Source organism: Palaemon carinicauda, chromosome 14 (genome assembly GCF_036898095.1).
Source record: "Palaemon carinicauda isolate YSFRI2023 chromosome 14, ASM3689809v2, whole genome shotgun sequence".
NCBI classification, from domain to species: domain Eukaryota; kingdom Metazoa; phylum Arthropoda; class Malacostraca; order Decapoda; family Palaemonidae; genus Palaemon; species Palaemon carinicauda.
The window spans coordinates 32,437,983-32,464,944 of NC_090738.1; the positions used below are offsets into that span (position 1 = coordinate 32,437,983).

A 26,962-nucleotide genomic window follows, 5' to 3' on the forward strand; every position below is an offset into this window, starting at 1 on the left:
CTTTACCTTGCATTTTCATGTGGGCTTTACTTTTCTTTTTCATGTGGACTTTACCTTGCTTTTCCCTGTGGACTTTCTTTGCTTTTCCCTGTGGGCTTTACCTTGCTTTTCCCTGTGGGCTTTACCTTGCTTTTCCTTGTGGGCTTTACCTTGCTTTTTCATGTGGACTTTACCTTGCTTTTCCCTGTGGGCTTTACCTTGCTTTTCCCTGTGGGCTTTACTTTTCTTTTTCATGTGGACTTTACCTTGCTTTTCCCTGTGGACTTTGCTTTTCCCTGTGGGCTTTACCTTGCTTTTCCCTGTGGGCTTTACCTTGCTTTTTCATGTGGGCTTTACCTTGCTTTTCCCCATGGACTTGCTTTGCTTTTCCCTGTGGGCTTTACCTTGCTTTTCCTTGTGGGCTTTACCTTGCTTTTTCATGTGGACTTTACCTTGCTTTTTCATGTGGGCTTTACCTTGCTTTTTCATGTGGGCTTTACCTTGCTTATCCCTGTGGACTTTCTTTGCTTTTTCATGTGGGCTTTACCTTGCTTTTTCATGTGGGCTTTATCTTGCTTTTCCCTGTGGGCTTTACCTTGCTTTTCCCTGTGGACTTTCTTTGCTTTTCCCTGTGGGCTTTACCTTGCTTTTTCATGTGGGCTTTACTTTTCTTTTTCATGTGGACTTTACCTTGCTTTTCCCTGTTGGCTTTACCTTGCTTTTCCCTGTGGACTTTCTTTGCTTTTCCCTGTGGGCTTTACCTTGCTTTTCCTTGTGGGCTTTACCTAGCTTTTTCATGTGGGCTTTACCTTGCTTTTCCCTGTGGACTTTCTTTGCTTTTCCCTGTGGGCTTTACCTTGCTTTTCCCTGTGGGCTTTACCTTGCTTTTCCTTGTGGGCTTTACCTTGCTTTTTCATGTGGACTTTACCTTGCTTTTCCCTGTGGGCTTTACCTTGCTTTTCCCTGTGGACTTTCTTTGCTTTTCCCTGTGGGCTTTACTTTGCTTTTCCCTGTGGGCTTTACCTTGCTTTTCCCTGTGGGCTTTACCTTGCTTTTTCATGTGGGCTTTACCTTGCTTTCCCCTGTGGGCTTTACCTTGCTTTTCCCTGTGGACTTTCTTTGCTTTTCCCTGTGGGCTTTACCTTGCTTTTCCCTGTGGGCTTTACCTTGCTTTTTCATGTGGGCTTTACCTTGCTTTCCCCTGTGGGCTTTACCTTGCTTTTCCCTGTGGGCTTTACCTTGCTTTTCCCTGTGGACTTTCTTTGCTTTTCCCTGTGGGCTCTACCTTGCTTTTTCATGTGGGCTTTACCTTGCTTTTTTTTCATGTGGGCTTTACCTTGCTTTTTCCCATGGACTTGCTTTGCTTTTCCCTGTGGGCTTTACCTTGCTTTTCTCTGTGGGCTTTACCTTGCTTTTTCATGTGGGCTTTACCTTGCTTTTCCCCATGGACTTGCTTTGCTTTTCCCTGTGGGCTTTACCTTGCTTTTCCCTGTGGGCTTTACCTTGCTTTTTCATGTGGGCTTTACCTTGCTTTCCCCTGTGGGCTTTACCTTGCTTTTTAATGTGGGCTTTACCTTGCTTTCCCCTGTGGGCTTTACCTTGCTTTTTCCTGTGGACTTTCTTTGCTTTTCCCTGTGGGCTTTACCTTGCTTTTCCCTGTGGGCTTTACCTTGCTTTTTCCTGTGGGCTTTACCTTGCTTTTTCCTGTGGGCTTTACCTTGCTTTTTCCCATGGACTTGCTTTGCTTTTCCCTGTGGGCTTTACCTTGCTTTTCCTTGTGGGCATTACCTTGCTTTTTCATGTGGGCTTTACCTTGCTTTTCCCTGTGGACTTTCTTTGCTTTTCCCTGTGGGCTTTACCTTGCTTTTTCATGTGGGCTTTACCTTGCTTTTTCATATGGGCTTTACCTTGCTTTTTCATGTGGGCTTTATCTTGCTTTTCCCTGTGGGCTTTACCTTGCTTTTCCCTGTGGACTTTCTTTGCTTTTCCCTGTGGGCTTTACCTTGCTTTTCCCTGTGGGCTTTACCTTGCTTTTCCCTGTGGGCTTTACCTTGCTTTTCCTGTGGGCTTTACCTTGCTTTTCCCTGTGGGCTTTACCTTGCTTTTTCATGTGGGCTTTACCTTGCTTTACCTTGCTTTTCCCTGTGGGCTGTACCTTCATTTTCCCTGTGGGCTTTACCTTGCTTTTCCCTGTGGACTTTCTTTGCTTTTCCCTGTGGGCTTTACCTTGCTTTTCCCTGTGGGCTTTACCTTGCTTTTTCATGTGGACTTTCTTTGCTTTTCCCTGTGGGCTTTACCATCATTTTCCTTGTGGGCTGTACCTTGCTTTTCCCTGTGGGCTTTACCTTGCTTTTTCGTGTGGGCTTTACTTTTCTTTTTCATGTGGACTTTACCTTGCTTTTCCCTGTGGACTTTCTTTGCTTTTCCCTGTGGGCTTTACCTTGCTTTTCCCTGTGGGCTTTACCTTGCTTTTCCCTGTGGGCTTTCTTTGCTTTTCCCTGTGGACTTTTTTGCTTTTCCCTGTGGGCTTACCTTGCTTTTCCCTGTGGGCTTTACCTTGCTTTTCCCTGTGGGCTGTACGTTCATTTTCCCTGTGGGCTTTACCTTGCTTTTCCCTGTGGATTTTCTTTGCTTTTCCTTGTGGGCTTTACCTTGCTTTTCCCTGTGGGCTTTTCCTTGCTTTTTCATGTGGGCTTTACCTTGCTTTCCCCTGTGGGCTTTACCTTGCTTTTTCATGTGGGCTTTACCTTGCTTTCCCCTGTGGGCTTTACCTTGCTTTCCCCTGTGGGCTTTACCTTGCTTTTCCCTGTGGGCTTTACCTTGCATTTCCATGTGGGCTTTACCTTGCTTTTCCCTGTGGGCTTTACCTTGCTTTTCCCCATGGACTTGCTTTGCTTTTCCCTGTGGGCTTTACCTTGCTTTTTCTTGTGGGCTTTACCTTGCTTTTTCATGTGGGCTTTACCTTGCTTTTTCATGTGGGCTTTACCTTGCTTTTCCCCATGGACTTGCTTTGCTTTTCCCTGTGGGCTTTACCTTGCTTTTTCATGTGGGCTTTACCTTGCTTTTTCATGTGGGCTGTACCTTGCTTTTCCCTGTGGGCTGTACCTTGCTTTTCCTTGTGGGCTGTACCTTGCTTTTCCCTGTGGGCTGTACCTTGCTTTTCCTTATGGGCTGTACCTTGCTTTTCCCTGTGGGCTGTACCTTGCTTTTCCCTGTGGGCTTTACCTTGCTTTTCCCTGTGGGCTTTACCTTGCTTCATCATGTGGACTTTCTTTGCTTTTCCCTCTGGGCTTTACCTTGCTTTTTCATGTGGACTTTCTTTGCTTTTCCCTGTGGGCTTTACCTTCATTTTCGTTGTCGGCTTTACCTTGCTTTTACCTGTGGACTTTCTCTGCTTTTCCCTGTGGGCTTTACCTTGCTTTTTCATGTGGGCTTTACTTTTCTTTTTCATGTGGACTTTACCTTGCCTTTCCCTGTGGGCTTTACCTTGCTTTACCCTGTGGGCTGTACCTTGCTTTTTCCTGTGGGCTGTACCTTGCTTTTCCCTGGGGACTTCACCTTGCTTTTCCCTGTGGACTTTACCTTGCTTTTCCCTGTGGACTTTCTTTGCTTTTCCCTGTGGACTATCTTTGGGCTTTACCTTGCTTTTTCATGTGGACTTTCTTTGCTTTTCCTTGTGGGCTTTACCTTGCTTTTCCCTGTGGACTTTCTTTGCTTTTCCCTGTCGACTTTCTTTGCTTTTCCCTGTGGGCTGTACCTTGCTTTTCCCTCTGGGCTGTACCTTGCTTTATCCTGTGGGCTCTACCTTGCTTTTTGAGTGGACGCTACCTTCCCTTTATAGTGGAATTTACTTTGCTTTTTTTTTAGTGGACTCTACTTTGCATTTTTAGTGGACGCTACCTCGCTTTTTTAGTGGACTCTACCTCGCTTTTTTAGTGGACTCTACCTCGCTTTTTTAGTGGACTCTACCTCGCTTTTTTAGTGGACTCTACCTCGCTTTTTTAGTGGACACTACCTTGGTTTTTTCTAGGACACTACCTTGGTTTTTTTTAGGACACTACCTTGGTTTTTGTTAGGACACTACCCTGCCTTTTTTTTAGTGGACACTACCCTGCCTTTTTTTTAGTGGACACTACCCTGCTTTATTTTAGTGGACTCTACCTCGCCTTATCTAGTGGACTCTACCTTGGTTTTTTAGTGGACACTACCTTGCTTTTTAGTGGATATTACTTTGCATTTTTGGGGTGATTTTAATCTGCTTATTTTAGTGGATTTTACTTTAAGTGGATTTGACCATGGCCTCAAACACGTTTGTGTATTTGGGCATGTCTACAGTCGGGGTGATGTAGAATGTCAAACTGCCACCTTCCCAGCAATATCTAGTCAAGATCTGTATGGCTTTGTGATCACAGGAAATAGGACAAATTGTATTTTACAAAGATTCCACGGTTAACAATCAAGAATTTTTGAAAATTATTAGTTTGGGAATTGACTAAATTTTCAATTCAGGACGAAGTTAAGTTTATTCCATATGAAAATGCAATTTGATACAATTCTAAAATGGGCTTTACAATCTGTTATTTTTTAATTTATGTAGTAAAGTTTGCTTGAAATACTTACAAAAAGTATTAAAATATTGAAGTTAAGGTAACAAACATGCCCTGTGAATAGATATCACCCTTTCCATTTTCTATTCCAGGAGAGTCGCAGAGCACAAAGAGCTGAGAGAGGACTAGAGTCGCAGTAAATTGCTAGAGTATAAGAGTAATAAAACTAATAAAGCCTCATTAGTAAATAATAAAAACTTATGTAGAATAGCTAATAAATAGTTTATTATATAATATTTCATTATTCCTCTGGAGTTGTTGCTACATTTCCTGTTTTGTACTGTTTATATACTAAAGATGTATCTTTTCTCTATTTACGTGATTGTAAAAGTCTTTCCTCAGATTTTCAAGTCTTCTTTGAACTTCCAGCGTTGGTAGACTTCACCTGAAAATATATTTAATGTTAAACTTTTTAAAATATTACTCAATACGATAAGTAGTGAATTAAGTTTTATTAATTCATAACTTTCGTAAGTATTGAGTTGTATATAATGTACCTCGCAGTCTAGTACCAAATTCACATTTTCTATAAATAATTCACCATATTAAATGACTTAAGAAAAAAGTCGTTTTACATAATCCGGAAGGGTTAAATTGCTAGAGAGACTATACTATTTGTTGAACTTTCTTATAAAATAAAGCAGCAAGAAATTAAATGAAACAATAAAAATCTTGAAGCCTTCCTTACCTTAGCATATTCAGATTTTTTATAATCCATTACAATCTGACAGTGTGTGGTTCATGGGGATGGTGGCGAGTGCCTAAAAAAATAAGCAATCATTTTTAATCTAATGAAAGGAAAGTTTCATTTTACAAAAAAATAAGTATTTTTGGTTATGTTTACAATCTCAATTAGTTTCCTAAATCAGATTTCTTTAGTTGAAAAAAAAAGTTCGGAATATTTTTAAATTTTCTGAATATAAATACTTCGATTAAGTACATAAGATAAGATCATGAATTATATGGGATACCTAATACTATGAGGTTTGTCAAATCGCTTAAAGTCACCACTATCTTGCTGGTAGATAACCCAAAGCTATAAAATTTAACTTGTTAGAAACATTATGAATATTTCTTCTGCACAAAACAATTCGGACATAGCCAAACGATAATAAACGGCTAAACATTCATTAGTTTATCCAACTTCAACAAGCATGAATTAAGTGAACTCATAAGCATGAATTAAGTGAACTCATAAGTTGAGATTTAGCTAACAAAATAATAAAAAATCCCAGTATGAAATAGTAGTAACATACCTTACAAAGCTAGACAAATATAGCCTAACGTCAATCAAGACACCGGCCCAATACCAACAGGTTGATCGAATGTCTAACATACCTCAGGACTTTGATAAGCTTCAAATAACACCACTGAAGCTTAATGAGAGATGGATGTACCGACATTGGCCCTTACAATGCAGCACTAATATCGGGGAAATCATTCGGCTGCAAAGTAAAACTACATTAGCTGTGAAAGCAATATGGGAGAGTGACAAAAGACCTGGTGCAAAATTTAGATGTGGCACAAGTAAAAGGAAATGACAAACATATATCTACCAACCTCAAACAAGAATCACTGATTATAGAACATATTTCAAACCAAATCATCGATATAAGAAATAAATTTAAAACCAAATCATAGAGTAATGACATCTGAAAGTTGATCAAAGAAGAAATGGGAACTTTTAACCACTTAACCTTATCACTGATTAAAGAACAGATGAAAGTAGTTCATCTAGTAAATATAAATTTCAAACTATAGTTGACACATCTAAAATCATCAATATTCTCCTCTAAAGGCTCAACCATTATCAATTCTTTCACATAATAGCTTAAGTACTCATTGATGGAACATCACCCACCATGTGTTTATAAGATTATTTCAATTAAAATATTTCATGGCCATGGAAATTCTTTTAAATGGATTTGTCTCGTTGCAAGAAAAAAAAATAACAGAAAACTATTAAATCAACTTGATATAATTATCCAGAATACTTACTATATTCCAAATATGATTATTAATTTACTAAACTCACACTCTATACCTGTCAGATCTAAAGTTTGATAAATGATTATGCTATACGAGTGCAATAATGTTAAAATTATTCTCGTTTAAGTTCATTCTTATTTTACGTACGTTTAATATTTGACTACCCCAGTCCTACCAGTTTTAATTAAAGTTTATCTTAATGATGTGTAATATCCTAATTATCTTCCCTACAAGAAATTTATTGCTCTATATTAGCTGGTCTGTCACATTAGTTATATGTAAATTTTAACGTTTCAGTAATGTCTAGTATTGGGTGGTATACATTTCCTTTCATTGCTAGACTTAATAAAATCAGTTAAGAACTGGGCATTCCGCCACGAACACTGAAGATTTTGGCTACATTAGTTGGATGCTTGGCAGAGCTTGATAATCTTGGCCAACATTACACTCGAACAGGTTTTAAAACTTCAATTAAAAATTTGGAGTTTTTAAAAAAACCAATCGATTAAAAGTTACATTTAAGTACATAGTATAGAACTGCATGCCACAATAATGATTGTGCAGAGTTTTATTGTTGCTAATAGGGGCTTTATATGAAATTAATTGACTGGCTGAATTGGGTACTCTCCTGCCATTTTGTTTACTACAGAAATGCTGTAAGTCTTGAATGTAGATTTTTCAAAAGAAATTTTATCTCTAGGCTCGATGTATAAGGCTTAAAACTTAACTAATTCAACCAACCAATAAAGCAAAGCGCACATATGAGAAAAAAATCATATGAAACTGAAATATCCGGTTAAGTAATGGTTACTATATTAAAATATATATATATATATATATTACAGTATTCAGCATACAAAGTAAAAATATCTGAACTTTAGCTATAACCTTTTACCTTAAATCCGAAGATACACAAGGAAATTGATGTGTACCTCCACTTTCTTGGAAAAAAAAATAAAAAGATATATATAAGTAACTGTGTATATGAAGACGCGATACTTCAGTGCAGATCTTGAATAGGCTACAGATATCCATAGTTTGTCCTCACGGTAGTCTTCCCTTTACAGTTAACAGATCTGAAAAGATTTAGATTATTAGAAATTATAAGTAAACTTGTTAACCAGTAAGATACAACAAATACATAAACTTTGGATAGCAAAATGAATTTAAATTAGGTTTTAGAATTTGAGCTCTGCAGTCAGGAATGTACCAGTTTTTTAATTTTAGCAAACACTGCTGTAGCATTATTTTGGTAAAGCTTAGTGGTCTGACAGCAAGTAGGAAGTAGTAATGGAGAGAGAGAAAAGGGTAAAACACCAAAGTACAAACAACTATGGTTCCGATAAGACCTTGTATAGACCACAAAGATGCCACAGTACATTGCAAGGGGTGCAATAGTGGCACAATCATACCCTGAAGGGGGTAATGACTCCAGTGCATCTTAAGTGTACCGTAGGTATTACTGATGTGTCTTGCCGATGTTCCTTAAACCCCTAGGACGCTTTATATCCTACCTTACCTCCGTTCCTACATTTTTCCATTGGTCAAGCCTCTGCTATAGTATATGTAACTTTTTTTGGTGGGGGGGGGGTCACATGGGCTCTGAATTTGCCTAATGTGTCTGGATATATAGCCAAATCTCATAAAACTAAAACACTATAGAATTTGGCACGCGTACAAGCCTTTAAAGCAAAACAGTTGTACTTAGAATGAAATTGCATAAATGCTTGAAATGCAATTACAACCCCTTGATAAGATTATCCTTAGTTGTAACCTAAGCCTCTGAAGTTGTGTATTACAAACCATCTTTATTAAATTTAATGCCATACCCATGACTAAAAACTGGTATCGAGAAATGTTTAGTAGATCCAGGTTACTATAACTTTCTAGTTCACCTGCTTAATATTTCCTTCTGTTCGGTGATGCAATAATTTATATGAATAGCTCATTTATGATTGCAAAATTTCACAAAAATGCACCTGCTCAGGAATATTCAAATCCTCCACTCTTGTAATTCTTTCCGGTTAAAAGGAATTTTATACTGCCAAAACGACCAGCAACAAAAGACTGGCGCTTCAAAGAAGTACAAACAAATTTCACAGACCAATCTAAAAACACCCTGTATGGTCTTGAAGGAAACAAATGAAAAATTAAGAAATGTCCAGAGGGTGAAGTCTGTTGAACCTTTGAACACCAATGGCTATTTTCCACCCTTATGGTATTTAGAAATGATTTTTTTCATATATTTAGTATGAGGCGAAGGAGGTTACATAGTTCAAGTTGAGAATGTTCAGGAGGATAATTATTTAAATAGTTACACAATTAACAGATGAACAACACTGATAAAGTGTGTCCCATCCCAAGAAAGGATCACTCCAACAATTGATTTACACTGGCTGCTTATTAAAGCAAATATCGAGTCTTAAAACAAATACAATTACCAATCAAGTTATCGGAACAGGACATACAAAATAAAATGAAAATATTTCTACTTAGTGCAGCCAAGAAATTGTGTTCACATGAAAATAGTTGGGCTCCAAATTATTGGAATCTAAATATATGCTGCCCTTAGACTATACAATAATCTCCCACTAGACATCCGAAGGTTTTCTTGTTCTTCAAATGCTTCAATAATGTGGATTTGACCAACAAGCAATATGCGATGTGAAATAACTAATTGCCTTGCAATGCATATAATGAAATAATGTCCTGGGGAGAGTAGGGTTCCCTCACAGTATAGGACCAGAAAGTCAGCCTAAGTAAATATCAAGATAAACAAGGATATTAACTTTTTTGGCCATATGGTTATGGCGGTTGCCTTCGTGTCTCCCGAGGTCCATCCTCTTGACCTATAATATATAGGTAGGGAGTTTAATCTGAGAATAAAGAAAAGTCTGATAGAATTAAACTGTAGGCAAGAATAAACTAATGCAGTGACCAGTGGTCAAACTGACACCACCACCACACACCCAAATTCTAATATGTACCTCATCATGAACAGACTTTACACTAAACGCACTGTAACAGCAAGGTCACTGCGTTGAGAATAACAGTACCTATTAAATAATATCCTTGAAAATATAACTGAAACATACCGCACAAGTAATCAATGCAGAATTACGCATCAAATGTCATAGTATTACATCCATTATGAGCCTAGAGACCTGTAATAAATACACAAAGATGGAAGGAGCAGAAGGACCACGTTTGATTACCGCTTGCTATACTCGTCCTAACCACCTATTGTTTAACATTGCTTTGAAGAAGGCTAAAATCAAGCTGCAATGGAAAATACTAAGAAGATTTGGTAAGTTTTCATGAATCCTTAATATAGATTTCGTAAAGGATTATTGATAATTTATCTGAAACATTCATTTACAGGAAACCTTAAGATAAAGTTAAAACTTATTTTCATGAATGTTGTTACACCAATAAGATCTATAAATACACAGTATTAATGAATTTTCTTTTTTATTCTATATTCCACAAGTTTTTTTTTTTTACAAGCTAACCGTCATTATTTGCAATATTCTTTGAAATCTATGCTTGAATAATATATGTAGTTGTGATTATGAAGTTTCGGGAAAGCAACCAAGTATTGAAGTCTAAATCCTTGTCTATATTTCAATCAGGACCTTATACATAAACATTTCGCTATGGATATATGAAATTTACAAAATAACTGACAATTAGGCATACCCCTTTTTTTAAGTAATAGTAGGCTATATAAGTAATGTTGAATAGTAGTAGTCTTGAATTAAACTTGAGTTACAACGCATGTTTCCATTATGCTTCTCTCAAATCCAAGAACAGGTTGTCGATATCAGAATTTCAGAAATTCTAGATTAGAGAGATCACAACCACAGCAGATATTAAAATTCCAGTTATTTTACATGATCCTCTATTGCAAATAACCAAGTCTTCCCAGTACAATGGGAGCCGTTAGTCAAAGAAAAACAAATGTTTAATGATTATGCATACCGGTTATCATGGGAACCGAAGGTGCATGAAAACATTCTCTGCTAAAAAATATTTAAAAGTCAACATGATAATTATAGCATACCTAAATTTTGCAGAAAGTTATATATTATATATAGGAATTTTTTTTACAGATTCTCTTCAAATGAAGGCAAATATATTAGTTAACCATACAACTATTTTCTTTAGAGCTAGACTTTTAAAGAAAACAAGAATTTATGGGTAACTATATCATACTGCATGAACTCCTGAAAAACCATGACAGACTTAAAACAGATGACCTGAATATAGATTGAAGCTAAAAGATTAGAGATATCTTAAATAAATAAAAAGGAGAATTTTAAACTTAATCACGTTCTCAACAAAAATCATTCAAGTATTTTAGCTATGTAGCAATTAGGGTTACATTATTTTTACATTTTTACCACGAGTAACCTAAACCACTAATGTCATTAAAGAATGTTAGCACGGGCAACGTGATCAGAGTATTATTAATGATAACTGTAGCCTAATGGTTTAATTGTTTATATTTCACCATAAAACAAAGGCACTTTTATAAGAGTATGAAGTGTAAAGTGTGTTCATAAAATACACGTTCGTATCTATGTACACAACGGTCAGAGAATATTTATAGTTTTTAGAATTATACTACAAAGTAAACAAAACCCAGCGAGGTATTTCAAGTGGAGCAATATCTATGATTTACTAACATAGGATCTAACTTTTCATTTCTTCACCATTGTCTACTTATGTCTGGCGGTCTACAGATACTCCAAATATTTTGTAGACCTCCATTTTCAGAAAATGTTAAAGGATGCTACAGAGAAACTTAGGAATTTTTCATGTGTAACAATATGTAGCGAGGTGGTGTTCCAAACTTCAAGAAAAAAAAAAGGGGGGGGGGGGCAGACTTTAGGTATAATTAACATACTTGGATTCTTTCTGCACTTCTCTTTCGATTTCATTCACGAAAGATCCATGAAATTTCAAACCAAAATATCAAGTATGACACCTCGACCACTGAACTTTCATGTATAGTAGATTTATATATAGTAGATCACGCTGAAACTAACCATTCCTTCGAGACAATGTCATTTTTATGTACAGTAGATCGCGTTGCAACCAACTACTGATTCTTAAGACAATCTGAAGAAAACAGGCATTAAATATGCTGCAGATCATGTTACAACTAAATTCTCAAAACAAAGAAAATTTTGTGTACAGAAGATCACGTAACTAACCACTCATTCAAAACTTCGGATGTTTTATGTACATATTTATGTACAGAAAATGACGTTGCAACTAGCCACTCATTGAAGACAACGTAAATTTCATGTACAAAAACCATTACTTAAAAGAAAAATTTCAAAGCTTAATATTCTCAAACAGGTAAATAAAATCAACTAATGCATATTACATAATTTGCGTTTTAAGGCAGCTTGATAGAACAGCAGAAATATATGCACTGCCAGCTCATCGGATGGGCACAATGGCAGCGAGGATTAACTCAACTTCAGAGACAAATCAGTGATATTGGCTAGTTTGTGAACACTTATTAGCTTTAGTTTAAGTCAATTTTAAGGTTTCAGTAATGTCTAGTACTGGGTAGTTTGCATTTTCTATCATCGTAGGATTTAAAGTAAAAAAAAAAGGAAATAAAATAAATTTTGCCACAAACTTTCTTCTCAATTAAAGTAATGAGACTACAGAATCAATTGATTGAATGTCACTAACTTTAGTTCCTAGTATAGGTACTCTTGTCATTTAGTTAACTACAAAAACTCTTTTAAGTGTTAAATTCAGATTTGTTACAAGAAACTCGACCTCTAGGCTCAATGTTTATAATGCCTAAAACTCAGATACCAACCAATAAAAGAAAGCGTAATTATTGAGTTATAATGAAATAATATTGTAGGATAAATATCCTTTTATATAATTATTACTATATTCGAGAAAAAAAAAGTTGAGTACAGAAATTATTAAAGGAAAGTATCTTAAATAAGCTATAATCTTACCTTAAATCCAAAGACGCACACAAAAGTGACTTGAATCTCCAAATTTTCTTAAGCAAAAAATTATAAGTTGATTGTGGATATGACGAGAAGGTTCTTTAGTACGAGCTTGAACATACACATTGCCCAACTAAGTGTAGTCTTCTCATTAGAATCAACAGCTCTGGAAAGATTTTGATTATTAGGGTGGGTCGTTTCTTAGCATTATTATTGATTTTTTAAGTAGTAGATCTCAAAGAGTAGTTGTTGATGGGCACCATAGTGAGTGTAGGAATGTGATATCCGGTGTTCCACAGGGTAGTGTTCTTGGCCCATTACTTTTCATTCTATATACACATGACATGTGGTTTGGCCTAGAAAATAAGCTTGTTGCATATGCAGATGATGCTACTCTCTTTGCATCAATTCCATCCCCTGAATGTAGATCTGGGGTTGGTGAATCCCTTAATAGAGATTTAGCTAAAATTAGTGCATGGTGCAAGTTATGGGGTATGAAGTTGAATCCTAACAAAACTCAAAGTATGATTGTAAGTAGGTCAAGGACAGTGGCTCCTCAACATTTGGATCTCAGTATTGATAATGTTTCTTTAAATTTGTATGACTCTTTCAAAATTTTAGGTGTGTTTCTTGATAGCAAATTTACTTTTGAGAAACATATAAGGTCTGTGTCTTCTTCAATTGCACAAAAAATTGGCTTATTGAGAAAGTCTTTTAAGATATTTGGTGATCAATCTATTCTGAAGAAGTGTTTTAATTCTTTTATTCTACCTTGTTTTGAGTATTGTTCTCCTGTCTGGTCTTCAGCTGCTGATTCTCATCTTAATTTGTTGGACAGAAACTTACGGTCTATTAAATTTCTTATTCCTGATCTAGATATTAATCTCTGGCACCGTCGTTCAATTAGTTCATTATGCATGTTGCATAAGATTTTTCATAACTCTGACCATCCTTTACATTCAGATCTCCCTGGACAATTCTATCCTGTTCGTAATACTAGGCAGGCAGTTAATTCTAATAGCCAGGCCTTCTCCATCACGAGGCTCAATACTATGCAGTACTCTAGAAGTTTTATTCCAGCTGTTACCAAGTTGTGGAATGATCTTCCTAATCGGGTTGTTGAATCAGTAGAACTTCAAAAGTTCAAAGTGGGAGCAAATGCTTTTTTGTTGACCAGGCGGACATGAGTCTTTTTATAGTTTATATATGACATATTTGTTTTTGACGTTGTTAGTAGTTTGTATATGACATATCTGTTATGACGTTGTTACTTTTTTTAGAATGATTTATTGTTAATTTGTTCTCTTCAGTTATTTATTTCCTTATTTCCTTTCCTCACTGGGCTATTTTTCCCTATTGGAGCCCCTGGGCTTATAGCATCTTGCTTTTCCAATTAGGGTTGTAGCTTGGATAGTAATAATAATAATAATAGGAATTATAGGTAAATATTTTAAAATAATCAAATAAATCAAATGCATGAATTAAACTTTAGGTAGGAAATAAATGGATTCACACTAAGTGATTAAAAAAAGACTGGTAACAAGGAAGAGTTTAGTAGATAGTCACAAACTTGAAGTTCATCTGCTTGAAAAATCCTAGTGTTCGTTCAAGCAATAAGTATGGGGGCGAGTATCTAGTATTGTGATAATTCCACAAGACCACACGTTTTAAAATGGAAATTATTCAGATCCTCTATAATTACAATAAGGGTGCTGACAAGGATATGTGCGGTTCTCCATGGTTAAAAAGGAATTTATATGAACAAGGATAAAATACTAAATACATCGAAGCTCCATAGAAGAAATACAAACATCAAATAAAAGTTTGAAATAAAATTGCAAAATTTTAGACCAACCTAAACACCCTTCCTAACGACTATCTACTCTATGGTCTAGTTTAAAAAAAAAAGTGCTTTTGTCTGTCGAGAGCACTAAGTCTCTTCGAGGTAGTTCACCTCTCGTCATCCTGCAAATTCAATCTTTTATAACTATTTCCTATCCATGTACAATTTAAATATCCATGTACAATTTAAAATTAATGTTTTATTTATTTTGTACGTGGTAAAGGAGGATACACACGTTTATGATAATGATTATGTGATTAACAAGATATGTGGCAGGATATTTCCTTTGCGTGTCCCTTTACGTCCCTCACCCTTATCAGATAGGAAGGCAAGTCTAAATTAACCATTTAGGTACTGTAGGTACGTAACGCAGTAGTTTGCAGTCAAACTGATACCACCACGATCACCGAAATTCTAATACCTGCCCACCCTGAACAGACTACACTGAAGTAACAGTAAGGTCCCTGCGTTAGAGTAACACTGCCATGCAAAAACACCATTGAAAAGGTAGCTGTAACATACCATTCAAGTAGTCACTGCAGAATTAGGCATCAAATGTCAAGGTATTACATTCAGAATAGGCCTTAAGAGAGTTCTTTATTAATGCACAAAGACGAAAGGAGAGGAGGATTAAGTTCAAGGATTGTTTGCTATATTCCTCCTAATCATCTAAATGCTAATATTTTCAAGGCTAAAAATAAATTTTAGGCCTAATGATAAAAGACAGCCAAGAAGAGTAGCAAGGATCTTGTGTATATTTTAAGACACCGGTAGTACTTTCAAGTGTGTGTGTGTGTTTTTTTTTTTTTTTCCTTTTCTTATGGCTGATTTTTTTTTTTTTCTTTTCTTATGGCTGAAGGAAAACTTCACTTTTAACCTAATTTCATGAATGTTGTTGCACCAATAAGATCTGCTAATATAAAACTAAAATACTTTTAGTTCAATAGTTCACAAGTTTATCTACGAGCCATTTCTCATTACCTTCAACATCCATTAAAGTTTATGTTGGAATAACATACCTAGTAGTAAAATTCGGTAGGACAATTGAGTATTAACGTTATTGAAGTTTGAAATACTAGTTCTTATCTCAATTAGATACAAAAATTTCTATGTGAATATACGAAATACAATAAAAATTTGAATATTGGACATACCTTTTTTTTTAAGTTATAGTATTTTAAGTAGTGTTGAATAGCAGTCCATGGAATACAACTTCGATTACTTAAAAATTCTTCCAATATGCTTCATTCAGATACATCAAGAACACGTCGTCGATACCAGAATTTCAGCACACATCTAAATTTCTGATATTTTCTATGTTCCTCTATCACAAATGACCAAGTCCTTCCAGTAGATTGCGATCCGTTAGTCCATCTGAAAGAAAATTTATTCATTTAAAATCCCTATGAATACCGGTTATAAGAGAGCCAGTGGGTATATGAAAAAAAATTGATAAACCTTCGTTTTATTGTAAACGAAGTGTCTGTAGTTTTTGAGGACAGGGCGATATCTTTCTTATTACTAGCCAAATTGTTATTCACTTGTCCTTCAAATGAAGGTAAATATGTTAGTTACCCCCAAATCCCTCTCTCTCTGTAGCTATAATCTTTAAAAGAAAACTGAAGTTTATGGGTAACTATATATTCTGCATGAACATGGAAACCCTGACATTCTTCAATAATCTGAATAAAAATTGAAGCTAAAACATTTTAGCGATATATTGAATAAAAAAAGAAAACAAATGTTACAACGTCCTTAACAATATGTCTTAAAAGTAGTTTGGATGATATGTCAGCATTGGTTACCTTATTTCCACCTTAAGTAACATGGACCACTAGTGTCATTTTAGAAAATGTTACCACCTTGGAGCATATTTGATCAGAGAATGATTAATGATTGCTATATATTAATGGGTTTTTTGCTTATATTACCAATGAAATGAAAACACTTCAAAATTTATTATTTTGGGGAAATAAGTTCATAAAACATACGGTCACTTTTAGGTACACAACGGTTAAAGGCAGAAAATGTGTTTATAGCTATGGCCATTATAAGATAAACACATACACACCCTCCTGAAGTAAATCCCTCGTATGATTAAGATTAAGAGGCATTTACTAAAATAGGATCTAATTTTCCATTTATTTACCGGTAGATTATTAAACATACTTCTAACAGAATTCATTCAACATTTTATTTTCCTTTAAACTAATATAAGACAGATCCATGAAAATTTGACCCAAGTATACAGAAATATACTAATTACTAATTTTCAATATAATATAAATTTTTGTACAGTAGAAAATGAGAATCTTATACACAACAGACCACATTGCAATTAAACACTCGTTCCGAAGACAATAGAAATCTGTACTTCAGATCACAACGCAACTAACAAATCGTTGTGAAGACAGTTAATTTTATATACAACAGATCCCTCTAAACTAACCACTCGTTCTGAAGAGTTAATTTTATGTACACCAGATCACGCTGCAACTAACCACACGTTCTGAAGACATTGAAATTTTATGCTCAACAGATCCTTACAACCAACCAGACATTCTAAAGAACACTAAAATTTCATATGCAGATCATAATTCAGCTAACTGCTCTTTCTGAAGACAAAGAAATTTTATGTACAACAGATCACTGTTCAGCTAGCCAGACATTCTTAAGAACACTAAAATTTCATGTGCAGTATATATTGCAACTAACTTTCTGAAGAATGGAAAAGTTATATGTACAACAGATCCCATTGCAGATAACTTAACATTCTTATGAAAACTTAAAATTTCAGGTACAGCAGATCACTCGAAACTAAGCACTCGTTCTGGAGACAGGAAATTTTATGTACAGCAGGTCCCGTTGCAACTAACCCGTTTCTGAAGACAAATGGAAATTTTATTTACAGAAGATCACGTTACAGCTAACCAGACATTCTCATGAAAACTAAAATATGTGCACCAGATCCCTTGTAACTAAACACTTAATCTGAAGACAATTAAACTTGTGTACAACACATCACGTTGCAACTAATCAGTCTAATTCTCATGAAAAAAAATTTTGTACAGCAGATTACATTGCAACTAAACCGACATTAAACAAATTTCATGTGCAGCTGATCACATTGCAACTAACCACTTTCTGACGACGAAAGAAATTTGATGTATAGTAGATCACGTTCCAGCTAACCAGACTAATTCAAGAAAAAAAAAAAGTTTCATTTGCATCAGATGGCATTGCAGCTAACCACTCGTCCAGAATGGTATTGAAATTTTAAGTACAGTAGATAACTAGGCAACTAACCACTCATTCAGAAGACTCTGGAAATTTCATGTACAGCAGAACACGAAACTAACCACTCATTCCGAAGACTATGGAAATGTTATGTACAGTATATCACGTTGCAACTAACCAGACTCATTCTCAAGATAGATTTTATGTACAGCAGACCACATTGCAACTAAAAAATTTCTGGACGACAAACAGACTCATTCTTAAGAAAAATTTCATTTACAGCAGATCATATTGCAACTAAAATCACTTCAGATGTGGAAATTTTATATACAGCAGATGAAGTTGCAACTAACCAGACTTATTCAAGAAAAATTTCATGTACAGCATATCATATTGCAACTAACAAATCACTGAAGACAACGAACATTCTATGTACATCAGTTCACGTTGCAAATAACCAGCCTCATTATCAAGAAAAGTAGCAGATCATATCGCAACTAACCAAACTCATTCAAGAAAAAATTCATGTGCAGCATGGGACAGGAAAAGCTACCGTCAAAGTAAGTAAAAGTAGGTAAGATCACGTTGCACCTAATGAATCACTCTGAAAATAATGGAAATTGTGTACAGCAGATCACGTTGTAACCAATCATACTAAAAAAAAAAATATTTCAGTGTACAGCAGATCACATTGCAATTAACAAATCACTTTAAAGTGAAATTTTATGTACAGCAGATCACGTTGCAACTAACCACGTTGCAACTAACCAGACTCATTCAAGAAACTAATTCCATGTACAGCAGATCACATTGCAACTAAAAAATCACTGAAGGGAAATTTTATGTACAGCAGATCACGGTGCAACTAACCAGACTCATTCAAGAAACTAATTCCATGTACAACAGATAATATAGCAACTAACAAATCACTCTGATGACAATGGAAATCCTATGTATAGAAGATCACGTTGCAACTAACGACGTTGCAACTAACCTCGTTGCAACTAACCAGACTCATTCAAGAAACTAATTCCATGTACAGCAGATCACATTGCAACTAAAAAATCACTGAAGGGAAATTTTGTGTACAGCAGATCACGGTGCAACTAACCAGACTCATTCAAGAAACTAATTCCATGTACAGCAGATAATATAGCAACTAACAAATCACTCTGAAGACAATGGAAATCCTATGTATAGCAGATCACGTTGCAACTAACCACGTTGCAACTAACCACATTGCAACTAACCAGACTCATTCAAGAAACTAATTCCATGTACAGCAGATAATATAGCAACTAACAAATCACTCTGAAGACAATGGAAATCCTATGTATAGCAGATCACGTTGCAACTAACCACGTTGCAACTAACCACGTTGCAACTAACCAGACTCATTCAAGAAACTAATTCCATGTACAGCAGATAATATAGCAACTAACAAATCACTCTGAAGACAATGGAAATCCTATGTATAGCAGATCACGTTGCAACTAACCACGTTGCAACTAACCAGACTCATTCAAGAAACTAATTCCATGTACAGCAGATAATATAGCAACTAACAAATCACTCTGAAGACAATGGAAGTCCTATGTATAGCAGATCACGTTGCAACTAACCACGTTGCAACTAACCAGACTCATTCAAGAAACTAATTCCATGTACAGCAGATAATATAGCAACTAACAAATCACTCTGAAGACAATGGAAATCCTATGTATAGCAGATCACGTTGCAACTAACCACGTTGCAACTAACCACGTTGCAACTAACCAGACTCATTCAAGAAACTAATTCCATGTACAGCAGATAATATAGCAACTAACAAATCACTCTGAAGACAATGGAAATCCTATGTATAGCAGATCACGTTGCAACTAACCACGTTGCAACTAACCACGTTGCAACTAACCAGACTCATTCAAGAAACTAATTCCATGTACAGCAGATAATATAGCAACTAACAAATCACTCTGAAGACAATGGAAATCCTACGTACAGCAGATCACGTTGCAACTAACCACGTTGCAACTAACCACGTAGCAACTAACCACGTTGCAACTAACCAGACTCATTCAAGAAACTAATTCCATGTACAGCAGATAATATCACAACTAACAAATCACTCTGAAGACAATGGAAATCCTATGTACAGCAGATCACGTTGCAACTAACCACATTGCAACAAACCACGTTGCAACTAACCAGACTCATTCAAGAAACTAATTCCATGTACAGCAGATAATATTGCAACTAACAAATCACTCTGAAGACAATGGAAATCCTATGTACAGCAGATCACGTTGCAACTAACCACGTTGCAACTAACCAGACTCATTCAAGAAACTAATTCCATGTACAGCAGATAATATTGCAACTAACAAATCACTCTGAAGACAATGGAAATCCAATGTACAGCAGATCACGTTGCAACTAACCACGTTGCAACTAACCACTTTGCAACTAACCAGACTCATTCAAGAAACTAATTCCATGTACACCAGATAATATTGCAACTAACAAATCACTCTGAAGACAATGGAAATCCTATGTACAGCAGATCACGTTGCAACTAACCACGTTGCAACTAACCATGTTGCAACTAACCACGTTGCAACTAACCACGTTGCAACTAACCAGACTCATTCAAGAAACTAATTCCATGTATAGCAGATAATATTGCAACTAACAAATCACTCTGAAGACCATGGAAATCCTATGTACAGCAGATCACGTTGCAACTAACCACGTTGCAACTAACCAGACTCATTCAAGAAACTAATTCCATGTACAGCAGATAATATTGCAACTAACAAATCACTCTGAAGACCATGGAAATCCTATGTACAGCAGATCACGTTGCAACTAACCACGTTGCAACTAACCAGACTCATTCAAGAAACTAATTCCATGTACAGCAGATAATATTGCAACTAACAAATCACTCTGAAGACAATGGAAATCCTATGTACAGCAGATCACGTTGCAACTAACCACGTTGCAACTAACCACGTTGCAACTAACCAGACTCATTCAAGAAACTAATTCCATGTACACCAGATAATATTGCAACTAACAAATCACTCTGAAGACAATGGAAATCCTATGTACAGCAGATCACGTTGCAACTAACCACGTTGCAACTAACCACATTGCAACTAACCTCGTTGCAACTAACCACGTTGCAACTAACCAGACTCATTCAAGAAATTAATTCCATGTACAGCAGATAATATTGCAACTAACAAATCACTCTGAAGACAATGGAAATCCTATGTACAGCAGATCACGTTGCAACTGATCACGTTGCAATAACCACGTTGCAACTAACCACGTTGCAACTAACCAGACTCATTCAAGAAACTAATTCCATGTACAGCAGATAATATTGCAACTAACAAATCACTTTGAAGACAATGGAAATCCTATGTACAGCAGATCACGTTGCAACTAACCACGTTGCAACTAACCCCGTTGCAACTAACCACGTTGCAACTAACCAGACTCATTCAAGAAACTAATTCCATGTACACCAGATAATATTGCAACTAACAAATCACTCTGAAGACAATGGAAATCCTATGTACAGCAGATCACGTTGCAACTAACCTCGTTGCAACTAACCTCGTTGCAACTAACCAGACTCATTCAAGAAACTAATTCCATGTACAGCAGATAATATTGCAACTAACAAATCACTCTAAAGACAATGGAAATCCTATGTACAGCAGATCACGTTGCAACTAACCACGTTGCAATTAACCACATTGCAACTAACCTCGTTGCAACTAACCACGTTGCAACTAGCCAGACTCATTCAAGAAACTAATTCCATGTACAGCAGCTAATATTGCAACTAACAAATCACTCTGAAGACAATGGAAATCCTATGTACAGCAGATCACGTTGCGATTAACCACGTTGCAACTAACCAGACTCATTCAAGAAACTCATTCCATGTACAGCAGATAATATTGCAACTAACACATCACTCTGAAGACAATGGAAATCCTATGTACAGCAGATCACGTTGCAACTAACCTCGTTGCAACTAACCACGTTGCAACTAACCACGTTGCAACTAACCACGTTGCAACTAACCACGTTGCAACTAACCAGACTCATTCAAGAAACTAATTCCATGTACAGCAGATCACACTGCAACTAACAAATTACTGAAGAGAAGGGAAATTTTATGTAGAGCAAATCACGTTGCAAATAACCAGACTTATTCTTGAGAATAAGTGGTACCAAGCCTTTTTTTTTTTCTTAACTACTTCCCTTTATTTATATTACACCAAATTAATGCAATCCATCTTTCAAACATCCCTGCATAATTGAACAGTCTCTCAGTATATGAAGGTTTAATATTTCTGAATTTTTACAAATTTCGTGCGAGAAAATTTATGATTAAAAAAATAATGTGCGCTTTTTGGGTATCTCTACCTCCATGATTTAAATACAGAGTAGAAAACTAGGTAAAATAGTTTGAAATAGGGTTTTTTTCCGACACTCAGATGCCCAATATTTCCAATAATGAAAATTATTACTCCACTAAAGTAATTGTCTAAGTTTTGCTTCAGGAATTTATTTTCAGTTGGCCACATTAATTTGACTTTCAGAACATATGCTACTGAAGATCCCGTAAATAAAGAGTAAATGATTAAAACCCATTCGATGTTTTATAGTAGATAAGCCAAAACCCATTTAATGTTTTATAGCAGATGAGCCAAAACCCGTTCGATGTTTCATAGCAGATGAGCCAAAACACGTTCGATGTTTCATAGCAGATGAGCCAAAACCCGTTCGATGTTTCATAGCAGATGAGCCAAAACCCGTTCGATGTTTCATAGCAGATGAGCCAAAACCCGTTCGATGTTTTATAGCAGATGAGCCAAAACCCGTTTGATGTTTTATAGCAGATGAGCCAAAACCCGTTCGATGTTTCATAGCAGATGAGCCAAAACCCGTTCGATGATTTATAGCAGATAAGCCAAAACCCATTCTAAACTTTTTATCCAATGTAAATAAAAAAACCTGACAAAATATCTGATAAGAAATCCAGATGTCCTTTGTAGGAGGGATTATAGATCCCATTCTAAAACGTGTAATTACAATGAAAATATAATGCACCATATCGACAATATCTCATGGGGTCATTTCTGTGAAAGTAACAATAATGGTACAGGCTACACAAACTATTGAATAAAATTCGCTTTATAGCCTGATGTGTAAATTTATAAAATTTAAATGAAAGAAAACTTTAAAAATTTAACAAGTATTTGTACTTCAAAATTTACATCCACTGGTCAGCAACAAAAAGCTAAAATATATTTCCCTTGAAACGCATAAACTATCTTTACAGTTCTTACTATGACTGATGAAAAAATATTTTACGCTGTCTTGCAAAAGTATATTAACTTCCCCATAACAAATACCCCTTTATGATACTGAAATCATTCTAAACTTTCCGTAGTATCGGTACGACTTGACATTTTACTACAGAATAGTCAAATTTTATAAAGAAAAAAAAAATGTTACGTAGTTTACTGTATAGAAAACGACCACCTTACCACTATGCGTTTTACTGTTTATCAGTCTATCTCCAAAAGGAACATTGGATATTCAATGTATAAGTTAAAAAGATAACTAACCAGCCATTAGCTAAAATGTCTTTCCTGCACTTCCCCAATATCGAGGGGACCTACACGTTAACGCTGAACAACACACACAGGGAATTGCCGTATCTCTTAACTAGCAATCTGTAAATCTTAATAAGAGCTATGATTTACTTAAGCATATTTACTGCTATAGGTCATATTTTCGATAATTAGACTTACCCTAATAAATTATGAAATATTTAAAAAGTCTTACAAATTTCACTTTAACCTTCAAGTATTACTTCACTTATAGAGGTTTATTTCTCGCCCTCCATCAAACACTAAAGGTCTGTTCAGGCGGGCCTTGGTGTATGAAGAAATAATTCCTTTCCAGTTAATATTTTGCTCTGTATCGTTATCAGTTATTTCGCTAGTATTTGTATTCAGGCTTAATAGTTTTCAGGTCACTATTATAACACTTTCTAAAAAGATAAGTCTTCAGGTTTTTCTTGACGGCTGCCACATTTGTGCTATTCTTGACATCGAGTGGAAGGTCGTTAAAGAGTCTCGGTGCAGCATAACTGAACGTTCTTCCTCCTATTGCATGATTCACACTAATTTCGAATAGTCTATGTGGGTCATCTGCATGTCTAACTCTTACAGCGGCGCTGGTAGCTTCAGGGTAGGGGACCAAGCAATCACGAAGATATTTAGGCTTATCACTTGTAAGTGCTTTGTGAGTCAACAAGCAAATTTTAAATTCAATTCTAGCCTTAACAGGTAACCAATGTAGATCGATCAGTGCAGGAGTTATTCTCTCCCGAAAATTAATGCCTTTTATCAGTCTAGCCGCCCGGTTTTGCACATTTTGAAGCTTCCTTAGTAGTGTATTAGGCAATTTGTAGTACAGAGAATTGCAATAATCAAGCCTTGATATTACATGACTCATCACTAAAATTTTTGTACTGCCCTCTGTTAAATATTTTCTAATAAATGCTATGTTTCTCAGGTGATAGTTACACACTTTCACTGTGTTCACAATTTGGTCCTTCATTGACAAATTACAGTCTATCAGTACACCCAAATTTTTCACAACAGGCACAATCTCAACATCAGCATCACCAATTTTTATACTTTGAATTAACTGGTAATTCTTCAAAGCCACCCTTGTGCCAAAGAACATACATTCTGTTTTATCATAATTTAATTTGAGCTTTTTCCTCTGCATCCATGTTTTTATTTCAGTCATTATCTCATCAATTTTCTTCCCTGTATCTTGTGTTGTTGAAATTGAAAGGTAAAACTGAGTATCATCTGCATATAGTTTAAAACCCACTTTTTGTTTTTTCAAGATGTGTGATAGCTCGATAGTATATATGTTAAACAAGATAGGGCCCAGGACACTACCCTGTGGTACACCCTTCATAAGAATTCTCTCATTGGATCGGTTTCCAGAAACTTCTACAATAGTCTTCCTGTTCACTAAGTAACTTCGCAAAAATTTCAGTGCTTCCTGAGTCACTCCAATAGACTTTAAGTCGTCAAGTAAGTACTCGTGCACAACAGTGTCAAAAGCAGCACTAAGATCTAACATAATTAAAATTCCACACTTTCCCCCATCAAGAAGACCTATCATATCATTCATTATTGAGCACAAAGTAGTTTCTGTAGAATGATTAGCTCTGTAGGCCGATTGATTTTCCGGGAATACCTCTAACTCGTCAATATGCGCCCATAATTGCTCACTTATGACTTTTTCAATAAGCTTTGACATGTAGGATAAATTTGAAATGGGCCTATATGAATTTAGCTCGTTTACATCACCTTTCCCTTTGTAAATTGGTTTGATCAACGCAGTTTTTTCACAGCTAGGAAAACAGGATTGCGATATACTTAGGTTAATTATGTTCAGGTAAATATTATATACGACTTGTTTGTTTGGAGCTTCACTTATTGAACTGTTTGGGAAAGGGTCGTTTCCACAATATGTATTCTTCATCTCTCTCATAACCTTTAACAAGTCGCACATATTTATTTCCTTTAATTTTATTAACTTCTTTCCCTCCTTCACTGGCATAGCTGACTGTCCTTCCAAGTGATTTTGGGGGAAGCCTCTATAGATTTTATCAATTTTTTCACTAAAGAATATAGCAAAACTCTCTGCACAAACATTGTCAGGCAAGACATATTTTTTCTTTAATCCCATCAAATCATCAAGGTTTTTGTGAAAGTCCTTCATGTTATTAGTTTTTTTACATTCGCCGTTGTAGAATTTTCTTTTTGTTTTTTCTAACAGGATGTTATAGTCATTTCTGGCCTTATTATATAGATTTCTGGCTTGTAAGGATTTGGCTCTTTTCCATCTACCTTCCATCTTACGTCTGTGTCTTTTTGCCTTTAATAGCTCACTATTATACCATCTAACATTTTCGCGTACCACTATTTGTTTGTTCTTTATGGGACACATGGTATCGTACATTTTTCCAAAATTGTCGTTGTATTTCTTGGTATAGCACCCAACCCATTCTATGTCTACCATATGTTCACATTGTGTGTTCACACAAGACATTTGCGCTACACTAGTTTCAATAAAATTCTCAGCATCAAAATTTTCCCGTTCCCTATATGTGATCCATTTTTTCAATACTCTGGTGCAATTTATATTAAAATTAAAGGTGATGAGTTTATGTGTTTTTGAGATCTCAAAGTCTGGTTCCACTTCAAGGTTTTTTATTAGGTCTGAGTCTTTTCCACATATGACCAAGTCGAGTGTATGACCACCTACTGACGTTGATACCAAAACACTGTTTATTAAATTAAACATCTCAAATACTTCCTTGAGTTCTTTAGCCTTATTATCATTTTCATCATCTACCCAACAGTTGAAGTCTCCACCAATTAATGTATTTTTAATATCGTCCACCACACCCACAAGAATACTAAATTCTTCAATGAATTTAGTCATATTACTCGCTGGTGGTCTATATAATGATATTATATTCAATACCTTATTGTTTCTTGTCAGTTTTAAACAGATATATTCAAACGTTTCAAATACTATTTCATTCATGATAGAAACCCTAGAGAAAGTTTTCGACACAAAGACACCCACTCCTCCTCCAGTTTTGTCCTTTCTTGGTACGTGGTAGAAATCATGAGTACACGGCGTCATCTCCTGAATCTTTGAGTTATCACTAATATTTCCCTGCAACCAAGTTTCCGTTAATAAGCATAAATCTAATTCCATTTCGTTAATAAGATTTCTAATCTTTATGGTTTTATTCCCCACCGATTGAATATTTATCAGACCACACTTAACCAATGGGCTAGACTCCATGATCGGTTCTATTTTTTATCCTGGTAAGCTCCTCCTTGTATACTTTACAGTTATCGTCATATGTCTTATGATTCGTATCATTGTAATTCCTCATTGTGCAGTTATGACACTTTCACGTATTTACAGTACAATCCGTGGTTCGATGATCCTGGCTACACTTGGCACATACCTGAGTCTTGCTACAATTTTCAGCAGTATGACCAAATTCCTGGCATTTATAACACTGAAATACATTGTAGGAATCATAGATTTTACAGCATCCTCCAAGCGTGGTATATACTCTATCATCTCTTTTACGGAAGACTTTCCTGATAGTTGGACTACACTTTATAATGACGTGTAATTTACCGCTTTGTCTTGATTTAAACTTCCTGATCAAT

At 35.7% G+C, this 26,962-nt stretch overlaps 1 long non-coding RNA gene across 5 annotated transcripts in view; it reads right to left on the reverse strand.

Moving 5' to 3' along the window:
- Window positions 1–4,576: 4,576 nt before the first annotated feature.
- Window positions 4,577–26,962, reverse strand: part of LOC137653506 (uncharacterized) — a 42,173-nt gene continuing 19,787 nt past the window's right edge. For 4 of the 5 annotated variants that reach the window (XR_011046503.1, XR_011046502.1, XR_011046501.1 and 1 more), the window contains exons 2-7: window positions 15,560–15,779; window positions 12,569–12,728; window positions 7,471–7,651; window positions 5,925–6,031; window positions 5,275–5,347; window positions 4,577–4,971 (exon numbers count right to left, since the gene is read on the reverse strand). This is a non-coding gene — a long non-coding RNA (uncharacterized lncRNA). Of the gene's footprint in view, window positions 4,972–5,274; window positions 5,348–5,924; window positions 6,045–7,470; window positions 7,652–12,568; window positions 12,729–15,559; window positions 15,780–26,962 lie in introns of all 5 variants that reach the window. The other variant, XR_011046504.1, reaches the window with a different exon arrangement.